This window comes from Ischnura elegans, chromosome X, assembly GCF_921293095.1.
Source record: "Ischnura elegans chromosome X, ioIscEleg1.1, whole genome shotgun sequence".
In the NCBI taxonomy this organism is placed as follows: domain Eukaryota; kingdom Metazoa; phylum Arthropoda; class Insecta; order Odonata; family Coenagrionidae; genus Ischnura; species Ischnura elegans.
Genome location: NC_060259.1, coordinates 108,356,778 through 108,373,455, shown reverse-complemented (window position 1 = coordinate 108,373,455; position 16,678 = coordinate 108,356,778). Strand labels below are relative to the sequence as shown.

Genomic DNA, 16,678 nt, shown 5'->3' with positions numbered 1-16,678 from the left:
TTTTAATTTATGTTGACTCCTAATTCACCATAGTGCTGAATATAATATAATAATTTCGTTCCCAGTTTCGCCCTTGCAACTATCCCTTTTCTCCGCTTGGTTAAATAATTTCATTCCTTAAGATACACCTTAACTCGAGCATTTAATTTGGATGTTATTTCATATGTTTATGCTACATAGGCAAAGTAACGTATGCTCCCGACGGAATCTTCCATGGCCACCTTTGAAGGAGGCCATGGCTCTTCGCCAAGTGGCGCCTCTACTGGCCACATCTCTGAACTGGCTTCAAAATAGGAACATGTTCAGGGGAGCCGGGCAAGATATTGAGAAAAAAACGAACAACGAATTAAAGATTGGGTGGCCAAATAAACAAAAGACCGTGTTGTCAGCTGTACAAATGGGAGCATAAAATTTGGAAAGTGAAATCGCATATTAATTCATTGTCGGTACTCCTTTTACAGCGTGATGAGTGACGCTCACAAGATGGATTCTTCCGGAAGCCCTACGGAGAGCACAGAGGATAAAATTTCAAGATTTTTCAATGCTCTTCGACGTAAGTGGATCTGATAATTTCGTTACAGCTGCCCTATTTTGAAATGAATAACCTGAATTGCGTTCTCTACACCTTTTTCAATCAGTCGATTACCAAGATCAAAGTTCATCGCCTTTAAGGACTAGTGGGGATGGAATGGAGAAGCCGGAACCCAAGACTGAAAACATTCTTCGTAATACACTCATCGATCAGTTGATATACAGGCCAGAAGAGCACAAAGTTCCTATACGTCTCCGCCTCCTGACATAGGGGTTGAAAAAATCAGTCTTATAACTCATACCAGTGGCGGCGCGTGCGTATACGCATGTTAGCAAGTGCACACCCAAAGATGAATGAATAATAAAAGAAAACTATTCTTTTGCAATGAGAAGGATAAAAATCCTGTCTGCATATGCAAGAAACACGAAGCTCCGAACGCTACAGCTATCTCCTTTTCGAATTCACCGCTCTACAAGTGTGCGATCCCGTGGCATCGCGCCGGGCGCATTTTCGGTTTATGCGATCGCTTGAGGGTGCTCTGGCGGGACGAAGTATGCGGGGGGGTATGTACAGTTCAAATGGGTGATGGGAGCAGACTCAAAAGGATGCGAGTGCGCACGCGCATATTTTTGGTGAGTGACTCGCAGGTAGTGTAGTGGTGTAGCCGCCACCTACACTACCTGCGCCCAGGATCCTAGTCCGTGTACAGAGTCATCTGTATGGCCGTTTTCTACACTACTTCCTCATAGGGTGTAAGGAAGGGAGAATGAATTTCACCCACCGTCACTTGTAAAGGTGTGTTTATAATAATTATTTTCATGCATGCTAATATTTTTTCTGTTCATGCAATTTTAAGGGTAGAATATACCAGTGGTTTTGCTTGCTATGTATTCTATTACGACGAAATATGATGCTCATGGATTAGTATTAACATAACATAATTAAATCATCCTATATCTGCTCTAATGCACACCCTAGATCAATTACCACCAGCCGCCACTGCCTCATACTGTTTTTAAGCCGAAGAAAGAAAAAATATTTATCGGCAACTTAAAAGGTAAATATATTTTTTATTATGTCTAACAGCCCAATGGAGTATGTAATGTAAGCACAAGGCATTAAATCGTTCGTTTGCTGTATTTCTCCAGGTCGAGAACCAAAATTCGTTCCATACGAGCCTTACAAAGGGGCTGTGAACCCAATTGTGCCACCGGAGAAAAAGAGGGTGATAAAGAAATGTGGAGGAGGAACTGTCGCGAGCAGAAAGTCCTCTAGTGTTTCCAGCCTTTGTAATGAAGCTTCTCAAATGTCTTCCAAAGGTCGTGAAGCCGACGATGATAATGAAGTTAGTGAGTCACTCCCAAAGTCCATTCTAACCTTAGAAGGCCTCAGTGGTACTTATCACATACTTACGTATAATACATAACTTTGGAAGGACACTTTCGGTGATAAATGAAAATAAATGCCAAGAGAGGCCATGCAAACGAAGACACAAAACTAGCACATACTCAGGGAGATTAAAATTTTCGACCGTTTCTCAGTCTTCAATGGGAAGAAGACTTGAAGTCCTATATAGTCCCACTAGTCTCCTTCACGAGGAAGACTGAACGGTCGAAATTTTGAATCTGCCCGTTTATTTTTTTGTGTCTTCGTTTTTGTGGCCATTTTTTTCAACTTAAAGTGTAAAACTCCATGCTGAAGTGATGTCAGGATAAAGGAGGGGATAATAGGATGGTGTAACATGCAGAAAATAAATTCACTCAAAGTTTTACGCCGACAGATTTTCTCTTTCGTATGTGGTGGGCCAAGTTGCGGATTGCATGGCGCCACCCTGTGTGGCAACCCACCAGTGGGCCATGCTTAACTTCCAGTCACACCTCATATTTCGCCATGTATAATATAGACAAACCAATAGGGTGGTTTCCTATTATTTTTTTATTGCCTAAATCGAAAGATTATTACTACTGGAGTAAGCATTCCACGCTCTTACATTTTTAAATGACAATATCTATTTTTTGCGATTCAATGAAAAGAGAAAATTTTCAAGCGCACGAAAATGCGACGGCTAAGTATGAATGCTGGGAAAAGCTCGTATGACATAATTCTGGTTCCGGGTGCCGTCGTGTGAGGCCACCTTGGCGCGAGGCCCTGAGTGCCGCTACAATGCATTCTGCCAGCAGGTGGCAGAGTACCCTGCTAGCAGGTAGCGCTTGGCCTAAATAAGGATTATTAATACCCTATCAAACAAAGGAAACAATTTTAATACCTGATTATTAACAGATGTTTCCCTGAGCTCTGTGCCTCATGCATGCATGCATTGGTAATCACAGACGTTGTAAAACTCCTATCCACTCCTAGGTCCCTGTGACGTCACGTGGAGTGGCATCGCATGGCTGCCAATATGGCCTCTTTCAAGTGTGGTTGAAATTGACCATTTCCATTCGTCTAAACCGTTATTTATAAAACCAAATAATTTGTATATTATGAATACATCAATGGTGGTTAACGAATCACAATCAATGCCTTTAGTTTTTTTAAATTAAGGAAACTACCCTATTCTCTCACTTGTCATTCCATTAAAAAGATGGAATGGCAAGTGAGAGAGCAAAATGTAGAGCAAATGAGCTGGCAAAATGTAGAGAAATAGTAAATATGCCATCACACAGGGAGGACATGCAGGCACACATGTTATCTGCAGTGTGATTGTTAAGGATAATAAAGGAAGGTAATATACAATACAGGTGGTTAAAGGGTCATTCCACACCTGCACCTCGATTATGTAAGTGTGACAGCGACGACGGCGATAGATGACCATCATGTTCTCCTATCACGCTCCGCTGTATCACGCGATCATGTAAGCCACCGTCATCGTGCGCATAATACAGGTACGAGCGCGTGAGGTTGGTATCATTGAGAAATCTGAAGAGCCAATGAAATCCTTCGACACATCTCTGTCCGAGAATACGTCGTCTGCGGAGAGTTTGAAATAACAATAACAAACAACTAAAGCATTATATGGAGGCAGTTCAAAGCTAAGTACTTCGCTTCGCGAATGGATAATATTATAATTAAGTACTCTTATTATGGTAAAGTTATGGGGAGAGTGTAGTATTACTTTTCGATGTGTGATAACGTAATCTATTATGCTAATGCTCGCCGAGAGATGCTGCAGTCATTAATTTGCTATATCGTAGAGAATGGTAGAAAAGTCTTGACCTTGGATTGAAACTAATTAATGTTGAAATGATAATGGAAGTGTAATCGCGCTAGCGATTTGAATGTAAGTAGTTAATAGTTGATTTACGATGATTAAAAATCGAAAAGGAGTTTAACGATGTCGATATGTTGGAGAACGTACTTGGCGAATGTTGATAATTTAACTTCGATATAAAGTAATTGACGTTTGAATCACGGATGTACTTCAATTAGCAGAACTTTCCAATTTGCTGTGTGAAAATAAAGCTGCTCAATCGAATTCACCACCATGCGCATATAACAATTGAACAACGTGGACAACTATAAAGTCAACAGAGCACTCCAGTTGAAATAATTAAGAATTATATTGGTTTTTAATCGATTATAGGGCATTTTAAATTAAATAAACAACAATTTTTTGCTCATATATGCATTTAGTGCTCGTTTTTGTGTCAGCATATGCTTGTCACCATGGTTTTCGAACGTGATAGGCCGATGACGCTCGCAGCGTGATAAAGAGAGCGATCACGGTTTCATAATCGCTGCTATCACCTTCCGTCGTGGGAATCGCGTTGCCCCTGGCAGCGACATCGCTCTCACCCTTTTCACAGTTACATAATCAGGGTGCAGATCACCCTATATGTTATCCAAATGGAACTCACCAAATGGCTCATAAATTCACTAGGTAATTCATTTTGTTATGAATAGAGGTCAGGTTACCTGGAGCCATGTATCTCCCAAGTGTCTATAATGGGCAATTGAAATTTGGGAATTATCCCTTCAGTTCTGCAGCACAAAATGCTCAATGTACTTCTGATGAATATTTCTCGGGTTCCCTGCCAGGTTAATGCTTTTATATAAGCCGACGTTTCGACAGACGACTGAAGTCTACCGTCTTCAAGGCCGTGCTACTCTATGGATGTCCAATTTCACACTGAACCGGATCGACCGTTTACCGAGGACAACAATGTGGCTCAGGTGTCGTCCGATTGGCTGTAGGCCTTTTGAAATTCTTCACGTTCAACCCTTATGTTTTTTATACAGCTGATTACAGGTCTCCATGTATTGCTAAGATGAAAGCCGGTGTCCCGATTGAAATTTTTGAGATTGAGGCGGTTCTCTATTGCTTAATTATGCGGTCCCAGTAACACTGTGCGTGGCAAAGGGTTTTTGTATCTTCTCATCTAATAGCGTGGTCTTCGTTAATGCTGTGTTCCACCACGGTCGACTTTTCTGGTTGCGCTAATCTGAAAAATTCTTCGGTGTTCTTTTAGCCTCGTCTCAATAGGGTGGTTTCCTATTATTTTTTTATTGCCTATATCGGAAGATTATTACTCCTGGAGTACGTATTTCACGCTTTTAGATTTTTAAATGACGATATCTATTTTTCGCGATTAAATGAAAAGTGAAAATTTTCAAGCGCGCGAAAACGCGACGGGTAAGGAAATCTCTCCGTGTGACGTATTTCTGGTTCCCCCTCCCGCCTTGTGAGGTGATCTTGATCGAGGCTCTGAGCGCTGATAGGACGCAGGATGCTAGAGGGTAGCTGAGTATCTTGCTGTCTGGTAGCGCTTGGCTTAAAAAATGTTTATTAATACCTTATCAAACGAAGAAAACTTTCCGACCTTAGCCAGTTTTAATAGGTGATTATTAAGACATGTTTCTCTGAGCTCTGTGCCTCATGCATGCATTGGTAATCTCAGACTATGTATAACTCCTATCTTCTCCTATAGAAACTAGGTCCCTGTGACGTCACGTGGAGTGGCATCGCATGGGCGCCAATCTGGCCCTTTTCAAATGAGGATAAAAATGGACCATTGCCATTCGTCTAAACCGGTATTTCTAAAACGAAATAATTTGTATATTATGAATACAGTAATTGTGGGTAACGAATCGCAATCAATGCCTTTCGGTTTCTTTGATGAAGGAAACTACCCTATTGTTCGGCCTGTCTCCCCCACATATATTTTACCACATTCACAAGGTATTCCATAAACCCACGGTCTTCAGGCCAGTCGGATCTTTCACCCTCACCAAGCGGTGCCTTAATTTAGGTGGTGGCAGATGGCTGGTTTTGATGTTAAACTGTCATAGAATGCTGTGGATCTTATCAGGTATGGTTGACCCATAGGGGATTAAGACTTTGGACAAGAGCTTAGAGGGTTCTAGGTGAACCCTCTCGGGATACAACCACCGGGGCCCGGAACCAAGCCTGGGGCTTATACGCCAGGAATCCCGGGGAGGGGGCGGGAGAGGAAGGAAAAAGGAGAGAGGCGCCGTCGCGATCGGAGCCCGCCGACGCCTCCAGGGAAAGGAAAGGGATGGAATGGCGGGGAATAGGGTTAAAACACTCCAGTGCTATAGAAGCAAAGGAGGCCCTACCTAGCGAAACCATGCGTACGCAATTTCTTTACCACCATCCCGGGGAGATTTTTCTATGAGGAAGAAAAATCCCAATGAGAGGGCAGTGGGAATAAGACTTTGGACAGCGGTTTTTCAGGCGGCTCTTCCGGGCAACTCTTTTCTTTTATGTTGAATCTACTAAGGGCCTTAAAAATTTCTTGTTTTCCATTGCCATTCCGTAAAAATGTTTGTTTTAGGTGGTCTAACTCGGCTGAGATGCTTACGTTATCTGATATTAACTTGGCTCGATGGACCAAGGTAGATAATACAACGGCCTTCTGCGATGGATGGTGGTGGCTCTGTCCGTTGAGATACAGGTAAGTATGCGTTGGCTTCCTAAAAACGGAATGACCTAGGCTTCCATCTTCTTTCCTACGTATTAAGATGTCCAGGAAAGGAAGTTGGCCGTTCTCTTCTACCTCCATGGAAAAGGTGATGCTCGGGTATTGCTTGTTCATATGTTTTGAATATTCCTGTAATGCAGCCGTACCATGTGGCCAAACTGAAAAGGAATCGTCCACATATCTGAAAAAACATTTTGGACGGCAGGGAGCGGTATCGGGGGCTTTTCTCTCAAAATGAAGAAATTCCATGAAGAAATTAGCTATCACCTGAAATAATGACAAACCCATTGCGACCCCATCCATTTGCTCGTAAAAAATCTCCTCAAAAGAAAAATAGGGAGAAGTGAGCACATGATGATAAAGTTTGACCATCTTCGAATCAAATTTTCTCTCTCAATTTACTTGTTCATTTATTATCGCACTGTTCCATAGTACCTAATTTAATAAAAATCAGGTGGAAATGTTCCTTAATAAACCCAGGAAACAAAAATCACCATGCAATACTTTTTTATGGCACTGCAGAGGCCATACTCACATTTCCATCTCGCATTAACTTTATAGACTCCTTGATGCTAAAACTTTACATTCCATTTCGAATCGTTCCAAAATGTATGAATTTTTATGAGTTCCTCTAAAATCCAAGGGCCCTTTTGATGTGGGATCCCTGGTGAAAATGAGCTGTTCACGAACCGTTCCAGAAGTGTTCACAACCTGTTCATGAACTGTTGGTGAACCGTTCACGGACTGCATTTTCGCCCAAATGAAGCGTTACGAGCCGTTCAAATAAGCCGTTCTTGAGGCGTTTCTCAGCTGTCCATGAAGCGTTTTCCAACCGTAGAGGAATCTTTCAACTAGGTGTTCATAATCTGTCCCCGAAGTGTTCATGAACTGTCAGGGAACCGTTCACAGACTGTATTTTGGCCCATTTAAATGTCACAAACCATTCAAATAAGCTGTTCATGGGGTATTTCCCTGCTGTTCATGAGGTGTTTTCAGATGTTCATGAAGCATTCATTTAACTGTACACAGGGGTGCCGACTTACAAAAAATATTGGGGGGGCCCAAACTGGGGATCTTGCCCCAGAAAATTTTATAAGTAGTGAGTTTAAAGGTTTTTAAGCATTTTAGAAAAGACATATGATCAACTTTAAAATCCTGATTACTCGAATCTCGATATCTGGACACTCTGGGGAAAATCGACAAGCCTGACACATTTTTTCCTCACACCCATAGCGAATTATTGAGGGGGCTCGGGCCCCATGGAGTCAGCGCCGCTGACTGTACAGGAAGCATTTACAATAATACCAATGATGTTTTACTTCTCGGAGTATAGGTCTGAGAATAATATACAATTTGTTTGCCAACATTTTAATGTATTCCTTATATCTTACTCAGGGATATGAATGATAATGGTCACATTTACGTCAGGAGCACGCTGATTTGCTCGGTTTGAATTTCATTGTTGGAAGAGCCGTTTGAATGATGGGGCTAAAGGATAGCCGTCCTGCCTATTGTAGTTATTTTCATGATTTGCCATTTCTAACACCTCCCTTATCAGCCGAGGGAAATATTTATTCTCTCTTGTGATGAATTTTGATTCTTGGAACAGAGTGACGTGCCCAGGGTCCAACCATGCGTGCTCAGCAACCGCAGAAAGGCGGAAAATTTTCTTTTCGGTAGCCGTACGATGTTCATGTATTCTGCATTTGAGGGATCAGGATGTTTGCCCAATGTATGATTGATCACAAGAACAAATTATGTCATAAACTCCTTCATAGATATCAGGTGGGTGACGATCTTCTTCACTCTGGAGGAGGTCAGAGGTCTTCTTTAAGCTTTTAAATCTCGTCAAAACATTGTGTTTGGCGAGAACTCTAGCGATTCTCTTTGAAGATCCTGTGATGTATGGCAAGAGAGCGTGTGCCTTTGCCTTTTGCTGGCCTTCCCTTGCAGTCTCGAAGGCCACACCTCGTTTCTCTTCTTCCTTACGCGCGATTTTCCAAATCAGTTCCCTATCATAGCCATTCCCTTGGAGTGTGGTGAGGAGGTGTAGTTTTTCTCTTGCGATCGAATCGGCATCCGAGATGGCATTCGCCCTATGATATAGGGTTTTGATGACTGATGCTTTTTGCCTGGGATGATGGTGTAATTTGGCATAATAGCGATTGGTATATGTTTCCTCACGATGAACTGGATGTCCTAATGTGCCATGAGATTTCTTTTTGACGAGAACGTCCAAGAAGGGAAGTTGGTTATTTTCTTCCATTTCCATAGTGAACTGAATGGAACTATTTTGGCTACTAAGGTGCTCAAGATATCTTTTCAGTTCATCAGTCCCGTGAGGCCATATGACGAAGGTGTCGTCGACATATCTCACCATGTGTTTTGCCTTCGTAAGGAGAAAATCCAGTGCTTTTCCTTCAAATACTTCCATGTAGAGATCCGCAATGAGAGGTGATAAAGGGGAGCCCATGGATGCCCCTTTGTCCGTTTGTTTACATAATTTCCTACTCCAAGAGAAATAGCAAATACAAAGGCAAAACTCTACCATTTTACGAATGTCTTTCGGAAGGCCTTTTTCCTTCAGAGTCTTAATGACTTCGATGGCATCTTCAATAGGTCTTTTAGTGAACACGGACACCACGTCAAAACTAACAAGGAGATCATCTTCCAAAATCTTGGCTTCCTTTATAATTTTGATGAAATGGGAGGAGTGTATTGGCGCTTGAATTCTTCAAGCGGGTTCAATTAGGCGGAGGGAACATAGTTGTGTCACGTGTAGTCGAGTCATATGTCCATAAGTCGTTATATCTTTAAAAATTCCTCTAGTGTAACTTATAAATGGGAAGAATCATTCATTTGAAGCGTCAATAACATATTACTCTTGAAAAGGATTCCATTTACCAGAAACTTCTTTTTTTGGGTCAATAATAACATTGACACTTTATTGGACTAAGGTTTAAAAATAATTCACGAATGCAACGGTATTGCGGTTATTTTTCAACGTTTAAAATCCATTAGCGTTATGAAAAGCGGCTCTCTAAATTTGGATGCAGATTGGATAAATATATAAAGATATACCACATACACAACATACGTCCTTAAAGCAGTACGAAAAATAGTAATTTCTAACAATTCCCCAAATTTCATTGATCTTTCAGAAATAGTTTTCAGGATGTTGCGTTTAGCAAAATAGCCCTAATAATAAATACGATAAAAACGATAATAAGATGATAATTTCTTTCAGTTTTAGCAATTCGATGTATAATAGAAAAACGAAGAATCGCTAGGCATCGAATGAGAGCCAGCAAGTACAGTTCAATAGTTCAGTTTCCATAGTGCAGTTTCAACGCTGCTATGATGAACCTAATCAACAGATTTCATCAGTCTAACGTCAGTAATTTATACTTATTTATTTAAAGTCTATATACGCTTATTTATATATTGTTGTTAGTACACTTATTAGTTATTTACCCTTATTTATACATTTTGTTAGTCTATCACCCTTTTTATAGCTTTGCTCTTTCGTGGGGATCATATTGCGGAGAATTTATATTTTTGCAAGTTAGTTTCGTCTTTGCTCTCTTGTTGATTATTATCGTTAATCTATTTGTCCCACGTTAAGTTATATCCTAATTTAGTTAATTAGTCTTCTTTGGAACTATATAGTTTTCCAGTTTTAAACCCATTAATCGATTTAATCCATATCCAGGTAACTACATTCCCTTATTTACGTTAAAAAGAGACAAGTTAGTAAGTTTATCGGTTTGTTTTACTCTCTCTCAAATAACTATTAAGCGTAAATATCTATTAAAAAGAGACAAGCTAGTAAGTTTATCGGTTTGTTTTACTCTCTCAATATCTATTAAGCGTATCTCCCGTCAGGTAAGCTTTTCTGAAATCCAAAGTTGCGATAGTGATAGGATGCCTTCGAATAGGTCACCCGTTGCCGGAGTTGAAAACGCCGGTGAATGCGAGGCTCTCGGAGGCCGCATTACCGCGTTGGAGACGATGGTGCGGGAACTTCGGGCCCAGTTTGAAAGGGTGGCTGATACCGCTGAGGGGAATGGTCCGAGGGGTGGTTCTTCGAAAGGTCGCCGTGCCACAGGGGCTGCCCGGGTTCGCCCGATTGCAAATAGCGGCTGGTCGATCGAGAGCCTTCCTCGAGGTCCATCTCTCGATGACGGGGTCGCGTCACCCCGTAAATCTGAGTTTTGGAGGGTCGTGTCTCGGAGGGACGGTGGTAGTGTCACTCTAAGACGGGGTTTGGGGGATGCTGAGGCAAATCCCGTCCCCGTCTCGAACAGATACCAGTTGCTGACGGATGGAAACTCCGAGGTGCCTGACGTGCCTACTCCTACCCCGAAACCGGCACCTAGGAAGGGGCGTCAGAGTGGGAAGGGGGGGATCATAGTGTTAGGGAGTAGCAATGTCCGTCGTGTGATGGACTCGTTAAGGGAGAGGGCAGACCGCGAGGGTGTAAGCGACCGTGTAACATCATGGTGCATCCCTGGTGGCGGTGTTCCTCAGGTGACGCAGGCGGTTGGTGCGGCGGTACGGGGCACGAAGTGCTCCAGACTGCGGGTTGTGGCTCATGTCGGCGTCAATGATGCCACCTTCCGTGGATCTGAGGAAATTCTAGATTCCCTCCGGGATCTGAATGCCGAAGTGAAGCGGCTGGGTGGGACCATTGGGGTCGGCATAGAGCTTTCGTTTTGTAGTCTTGTCCTGAGGATCGATCGTGGTTCTCTGGTTTGGAGCTGAGTGAAAGGCATAAACCAGAGGCTGCGTCGTTTCTGCACGGACATCGGAGCCTCCTTCGTGGACCTTAGGCCGGCAATCCGATCGTGTCGGATCCCTCTGAACCGTTCGGGAGTCCATTACACGGCCGAGTCGGCTAGTCGTGTAGCGAGTAGCATATTTGAGCACTGTAGGTATTTTTTAGAGTAGAGAGTAGGGCAGAGTGTAGATATATTAGTGGGTTGAAAAAGAAAGGGGTAAGTTCAATACTTTTCACAGACAAAAATTCTTCCAGAAATGAGAATAGAGAAGTAGAAAGAAAAATCAGCGTTTCAGGTATTACATTTAAGCACGAGAAGCGTCAGTCGAGCAATACGTTCAAAGGCAGTCAAGGCTCAAGTCATTTTGATAGTGAGACAATAAGACATGCATTTCCATTTATCAGCGGTATAGAGCCTGTGAATAGTCTATTCGACAAAAGCAAATCAGAATTATTCCCGAATCGCAATAATACTACTTCCGAAGTTTTAATCGTGGCTGTGGTTAATTGCCGTAGTTTAAGAAATAAGATTCCCGAATTCCACCATTTAATTCATAGTACGAAGTGTAACGTCATTTTTGGAACAGAAAGTTGGCTAACAGAGGATGATTCAGACAATGAGATCTTCCCAAAATCGTTCACTGTTTATCGGAAAGATAGAATTAATCGAGTTGGGGGCGGAGTTTTTATAGCTGTAAAGAATTCAATCGTCAGCCAAGCGATAACCGTAACTGAGACCAGCGTTGAATCTGTGTGGTGTTTAATTAAATGTCCAAAATTCAAAACTATTTTATTATGTTCGTATTACAGACCACCTAACTCAGATTAAACGTCAATGTTGGATTTTCAAAATCAAATAAACAACGTAGCATCCAAGTATCCTGAAAGAAACTTGATTGTGGGTGGAAATTTCAACGTACCTTCTATAGATAGAGAGACTTATAGCTTCATTCCTAGTGGGAGGGATAAAGTGATCTGCGAGGCTTTATTACACACTTTTACTTCTAATTCATTGTTTCAAATAGCATCCGAACCAAACAGAGGAGAAAATATTCTTGATTTATTAGCGACAAATATACCACATCAGGTAATAAACGTTGGCGCTGTCGAAGGAATAAGTGACCTAAGGGTAGTAACTGCAAAGTTTTCTCTAAATACCGCAGTAAACTTTAAAAAAGAGCGTAAAGTTTTCATTTTTAAAAGAGCTGATTTTGATGGGTTTAAGAGTCATCTGAAAAATGCTTTCCCCGAGTTTCAAGAATCAGTATTAAAGTTAAATGTAGAGAATACTTGGAAAGCTTTTCTTTCGCTCGTAACTTCGGGAATAAATAGCTACATCCCTAGTAAAATAGTAAAAGAAGGCAGCGAACCGAGATGGTACGACGCGGAAGTGAGAAAATCATTGAGGCGACAGAGAGCGTGTCATGCTAAAATGAAAAAAAGTCAGCACGGATTTATCCGCTAATGAACGCGAGCTAATAATTAAAAAATATAGGTTTTTTTAAAGCCGCCACGAAGGAAGCGTTCAGGAATACGTTCACGAATTTTAAAAGAAAAGCACTAGTAGAGCAGTTACAGGATAACCCAAAAGCATTTTGGTCATATGTTAGGGAAGTTCAAGGTAAACGATCTACCGTATATTCGCTGAGAAACGACAATGGAGATGTGTTGACAAGCAGTTACGATAAAGAAAATTTATTAAATTCCTACTTTAAGAGCGTGTTCACGGAGCCTTCCGAAAACTCACCCGAGACCGATGACAATCCCTGTATACATAAGATGCCAGATATTGACATTAGAACGCTCGGAATAGAAAATATATTGAAATCGCTTAGTCCAAATAAATCACCTGGTCCAGACGAAATCCCTTCTCGCGTATATAAAGAACTAGCCTCAGAAATTGCCCATTACTTGCAGTTAATATTCAGTAAATCCATCAAGCAACACGAAGTACCTAATGACTGGAAAATCGCTAATGTAACGTTCTATATTTAAAAATGGAGACAAGGAACAGCCATCTAACTACAGGCCGATATCTTTAACGTCCATCTCTTGCAAAGTCCTTGAACACATCGTAGTCAGCTAGGTAATGAAACACCTAGACGCGCAAAACTTATTAATGGGAACTCAACATGGATTCAGGAAAAGCAGATCGTGCGAAACTCAGTTAGCGCTTTTCGCCCACGATTTCGCCCAGTCTCCGGGGAAGACAACATTCCAGTAGACGCGATTTTCTTGATTTCAAAAAGGCATTTGATAAAGTACCCCACGGAAAGTTAATAATAAAACTGAAATCTTATGGTCTAGACGAAGATGTCATTTCCTGGATTAGAGAATTTTTGAGCGACCGCGTCCAAAGAGTAGTATTAGACGTTGCAGTCTCCAATGAGGTTAGAGTCACTTCTGGCGTTCCTCAGGGTAGTGTCATTGGCCCACTCCTATTCCTTCTTTATATAAACGACATTGGCGAAGTAGTGCAGAGTAAGTTACGATTATTTGCAGACGACGCTGTAGTTTACAGAGAAATCCGTTCCAGCAAAGATATAGATGAACTAACGAATGACCTTGCTGCTATCCAAGCTTGGTGCGATACTTGGCAGTTAGAATTAAATTTGGAAAAATGCGTCGTAATGAATTTCTGGAAGAAGAATAACTCCCTACAGCGTAACTATATCATTCGGGGCACCCAGTTAAAGGCAGTTGAATCCGTGAAATATCTAGGGGTTAGACTCAATAATTATCTATCGTGGAATAAACATATTCGAGAAATAACCGGTCAAGCTAATCGTAAAATGGGTTTTGTTAAAAGGATATTAGGAAAGTGCGACGACAAAGTGAGAGAAATTAGCTACTTTTCCCTCGTTAGGCCACATCTGGAATACGCTGCTAGTGTTTGGGACCCTCATGATAAAGGCTTAATAACAGAGTTAGAACGTGTGCAAAGAAGAGCTGCCAGGTATGTGAAAGGTCGTTACGATAGTCTTGTTAGTGTAACTGACCTCTTAGATAAACTCGGATGGGAATCTCTGTCGGACCGTAGATTGAAAAATAGACTAAACCTTTTAGATAAATTCAAGAGCAGTGTCTTTTCTGACGAAGTTAACCATATCTTGCGGACGCCAACGTTCTACGGAAGATCAGATCATATAAATAAAATAAGAGAGATGGATTGCAAAACAGACAGATTCCGAATGTCATTTTTTCCACGATCAATAAGAGATTATAACGGCAGCAATAGAAATCGTAAATAGATTGCATGACTTTTAGTGTAGCCTACTAACCTATGTAAAACTTTATGCATGTTTCTGAATTTCTATTCTATATTCTATTTCTAACAGCATATAATAGTATAGTTTGTTATTATACGGGACGTTTTTTGGACGGTGTGGTGTGCATGTGGGAGTCCAAATGCATGCTGCATGCATCACCCCCTGCCAAACACCCTAGAGGTGGCTCGCAGGGTATTATTTTTTATTTTTTTATTCCCAAACCTCCGAATACAGCTCTCATAAGCCATTTTAAATCGGGGTATTCAACAAAGTCAACAATGAAACATACACGAACAACCATGCCCTGGATAAGGGAAACTTACCCAGGCGGGACTCGAACCCGCGACCTCATGTTCGGCAGGCGAATACTTTACCCCGCCGCCACCGAGGCCGGCGAAGATGTAGATGTAGAATAGTAATCAAGATATGCCAATTTGCATTTTTGCTACCATACTCGCATAGAAGTTTCGACTATCCTGACATGTGTATTGAAATGTTCGCAATTCCATTAATATAACTTCCATTCAATGGCCATTCCCTTCATTCTGTCTTCCCCACTTTACCCGTCGATTCGAAACTGCATAAGTTACAGCAGCTCCATGCATTTAAAGAATATGCAGGTTCCATATATATCGACTGTGAGACGACACACAAATAATATATCCATTTGGCATTATAAGGAATACAAACATATACCCAATCACCAAGTTTCATCGCTCCATCGGTAATCCTCATCAGATTATGCTATTTAGCGTTTTTGGTATAATAATCGAATCGAACTATCGATTATTATTACACTTGTCCTGTAATATCCGCAAACCTAATGACTTAAATTCCAGTCTATGGTCATCCACTACATAATTAGTGGTAACGTATGCCCGTGGAATGAAATCCTAAATGTTATATCCATTCGATACATTTTAAGAAAACGCAGATTCGATGTATATCGAATGTGAGACTATATACAGTTGATATTCCCAGTGTACATCATGACGATTACCAAGATGTACCCATTTACCAAATTTCGTCGGTGTAACGGAAATACTAATCAAGTTAAGCCAATTTACTTATTTGGTATAATAATCGAATCGAACTTTCGATTATACTGACACCTGTACAGTTATATGCGCAATGCTATTGATTCAAATTTCATTCTATGGTCATCCACCACATATTTCCTACTCAACTTTCCCCGTGGATGTTAAATCCTATGTGGTATAGCAATTCGATATATTTTTAGAAAATGAAGATTCGATATATATCGAATGTGAGACTACATACAGTTCATACTCCCAGTGTACATCATGAGGAATACCAAGATGTACTCATTTACCAAATTTCGTTGGTGTAACGAAAATTCTTATCAAGTTATGCCAAGTAACTTATTTTGTATAATATTCGAATCGAACTTTCGATTGTACTGACACCGTTACGCTGGATTACGCAATTCCATTGGTTTAAAATCCATTAGGTGGTCATTCTACATGCTATGCTGGCACATCTATCCCCAGCGATGAATATTCCAAGTACTTATTACCATTCGATAAAATACAATAAAACTTAGATTTGATATATATCGAAAGTTATTCCACCAGCAGTAGTCTGTTTAACATTGCTCAATGAAGAATACCAAGATGTACCATTCCTCCAAATTTCATTGGTCTATCCGAAACACTAAGCAAGTTGTGCTAATTCGCGTTTTTCAATGGCAGTATAGGTCAGCGGAACAGGCAATGGCCGCCCTTACATTAAATTCATATACATATCCATGTGGCATAAGATAATAATTTGAAAACAAAAGAGCAATGCATTTCGAAGAATGGACCGCGATGGTTGATTGGGTATCGTTCCATACTTATCATATTTCTCCCGTCTACTGCCACGCTCCCTCCTATAAGGCGATGCGCGTATTTCTTACCGAGTCCGATCTCGGACGTTTGCCGGGGAGCAAAGGCGGCGAATGCCGGGGACTCAAAAAAATAATTTGGGAAAATTTCGAAATTAAATAATTAATTTACTATTACGAAACATAATTAAAAAATAAAAACTAAAGTATACCGTCCCTACGGTACGCTTTAAAAATTATTTTCGCGAGCTGAATAGCTTAAGCTTGAATCGCCAGCTCTCAAATCGAAATCACATAAGGTCCCGTGTA

At 41.1% G+C, this 16,678-nt stretch overlaps 1 long non-coding RNA gene across 1 annotated transcript; it reads left to right on the top strand.

Moving 5' to 3' along the window:
- The first annotated feature begins 1,556 nt into the window (after window positions 1-1,556).
- Window positions 1,557-1,761, top strand: LOC124171706. The gene is made up of 2 exons (XR_006867915.1): window positions 1,557-1,589; window positions 1,681-1,761. It is a non-coding gene; the product is annotated as an uncharacterized LOC124171706 (long non-coding RNA).
- Window positions 1,762-16,678: the final 14,917 nt, after the last annotated feature.